General features: G+C 40.6%; 1 pseudogene; it reads left to right on the top strand.

The window, feature by feature from the left end:
- The first annotated feature begins 1,115 nt into the window (after positions 1–1,115).
- LOC106997957 (elongation factor 1-alpha 1-like) lies at positions 1,116–3,059 on the top strand (annotated as a pseudogene).

The following is a 3,059-nucleotide window of genomic DNA, read 5'->3' on the forward strand; positions in this document are numbered from 1 at the left end:
AAAAAAGTTTCTGCGGTTATTTACTTAGCTGCTGAGTTAATATCAGGAATAAATACATTCAGCAACAGCATCACCACATTGCCTCTTTAACTAGTAAAGGCTCTTACAGTAAAAAAATGGCCAGCTCCTAGAATATTCTATTTTTACTCAAAAAGTACATCAAAGTCAGTATCTGATCCCTGGAGGGAACCAGAGAGATTAGTGGCACCATCAACATCTTAAAAGATGCATGTAAAAATAACATTTTTATATACTCACTTAAATTGACAATTTGACCTGCACAGAAGGTAGGAAAATCTTGTAGGACAGTAGATTAAAATACACTTTATTAGGAGATGACTGCAATTGCAGATGCTATTTCACATGTGGCATATTTGGAAAACAAAGTAAATATAACTGATGGTGTCTATGTGACTTCATGTGTATTTTTTCTCTGAGTTAATAAACATTTCACTACTTTATTTGCACAGGAGTATGCTTTCTTCATCCTGCCTTAGGGTTATAGCAACTTTCCAATTCTGCTAATTGTCCTGTGTAAGGAATGTAATCATTTTGCTATACTTCTGAGGATCATGTTTATCAATTATATGGACAATATCATATTATAGTTCACTGGTAAGGAGAATATAGCAAGATGAGTTGATAAAACATGTGAAAAAGAAAAAGGGTTTACAAGTAAATTCTATGCATGGTATATTGGGAATTGTTAACTTTATAATTCAGTTTAAAAGTTGGCAAACTTTTTCTGTGAAGAATTAGATAGTAGCTTTTTCACAACATGTTTGCTTCCAGAGCACTTGCTGCTAAAACCACCCCTAAAAGCCAAAATGGTAAAGGAAGAGATTTATAACAACATCATTGTTATTGGACACATAGAACTGGGAAAGTCCATGACTACTGGCCATCTGATCTCCAAATGTGATAGCATCAACAAAAGAACCATTTAAAAATTTTAGAAGGCAGCTGCTGATGTGTGAAAGGGTTCCCTTAAATGTGTCTGGGTCTTGGATAAACTGAAAGCTGAGCATGAATGTGATATCGCCATTGAAATCTCCTTGTGGAAATTTGAGATCAGAAACTCCTATGTCACTCTCATTGACACCCTAGGAAACGAAGACTTCATCAAAAACATGATCTCAGGCAAATTCAAAGCTGGTGTCTCCAAGGATGAGCCAACCCGTGATCATGCCCTTCTTGGTTACACTGTAGGTGTGAAACAATAGTTGGCTTTAACAAAATGGATTTCACTGAGCCACCCTATAGCCAGGAGAGATATGAGGAGATCGTTAGGAAAGTCAGCACTTACTTTAAGAAGACTGGCTACAAACTTGACATAATAGCATTTGTGTTAATTTCTGGTTGGAATGTTAATAACGTGCTGGAACTGTGATGGTTAATATTGAGTATCAACTTGATTGGATTGAAGGATGCAAAGTATTGTTCTGGGTGTGTCCATGAGGGTGTTGCTAAAAGAGATTAACATTTGAGTTAAGGGACTGGGAGAAGCAGACCCACCCTCAATCTGGGTGGGCATGATCTAATCAGCTGCCAGCATGGCTAGAATAAAAGCAGGCAGAGAAACGTGAAAGGACTAGACTGGCTAAGTCTTCTGGGCTCCATCTTTCTGCCATGATTGATACTTCCTGCCCTCTAACATCAGACTCCAAGTTCTTCAGCTTTTGAAATCTTGGACCTACACCAGTGGTTTGCATGGGCTCTTGGGCCTTCAGTCACAGACTGAAGGCTGCACTGTCAGCTTTCCTACTTTTGAGGTTTTGGGACTTGAATTGGCTTCCTTGCTCCTCAGTTTGCAGATGGCCTTTTGTGGAACTTCACCCTGTGATTGTGTGAGTCAATACTCCTTAGTAAACTCCCTTTCATATACATCTATGTTAGTCCATTTTCATACCACTGGTAAGGACATACCCAACAATGGAAAATTTACAAAAGAGAGTTTTAATGGACTTACAGTTCCAAGTGACTGGGAGGCCTTACAATTACAGTGGAAAGCAAGGAGGAGCAAGTCACGTCTTACATTGATGGCAGCAGGCAAAGAGAGACAGCTTGTGCAGGAAAACTCCCCCTTATAAAACCATCAGATCTCATGAGACCCACTCACCATCACAAGAACAGCATGGGAAAGACCCACCCCCATGATTCAACCACTTCCTACCAGGTCCCACCCACAGCATTTGAGAATTCAAGATGAGATTTGGGTGGGGACACAGCCAAACCACATAAACATCTATCCTATTAGTCCTGTCCATCTAGAGAACCCTGACTAATATGAGAACCAAGTGCTCACGTCTTGTTTCAAGGGACGGAGAGTCACCTGTAAAGATGTCAATTCCAGTGGAACCACACTGCCTGAAGCTCTTGACTACTAACTCATCCAACTAACAAGCCCTTCTATCTGCCTCTCCAGGATGTCTACAAAATTGGTGGTACTGATATCATCCCTGTGGGCTGAGTGGAGACATGTTCTCAAGCCCAGCATGGTGGTCATCTTTGCTCCAGTCAATGTTACAACTCAAGTAAAGTCTGCTAAACTGCAACATGAAGTTTTGAGTGAAGCTCTTTCTGGGGAAAATATGGGCTTCAATGTCAAGAATGTGTCTGTCAAATATATTTGTTGTGACAATGTTGCTGGTGGCAGCAAAAATGACCCACAAATGGAAGCAGCTGCATTCACTGCTCAGGTGATTATCCTGAACCAGCCAAATCAAATCGTTGGTGGCTATGTCCCTGTACTGGATTGCCACACAGCTCACATTGCTTGCAAGTCTGCTGAGCTGAACGAAAAGATTGAATATTATTCTGGTAATAAGCTGGAAGATGGCCTTAAATTCTTGAAATCTGATGGAGCTGCCATTGTTGATGTGGTTTCTGACAAGTCCACATGTGTTGATAGACTCTCTGACTATTCTCCTCTGGGTCGTTTTTCTGTTCATGATATGAGATAGACAGTTACTACTGGTGTCATCAAAGCAGTGGACAAGAAAGCTGCTGAAACCGGCAAAGTCACCAAGTCTACTCAGAAGCCTCAGAAGGCTAAATGA

Source organism: Macaca mulatta, chromosome 4 (genome assembly GCF_049350105.2).
Source record: "Macaca mulatta isolate MMU2019108-1 chromosome 4, T2T-MMU8v2.0, whole genome shotgun sequence".
Lineage (NCBI taxonomy): Eukaryota > Metazoa > Chordata > Mammalia > Primates > Cercopithecidae > Macaca > Macaca mulatta.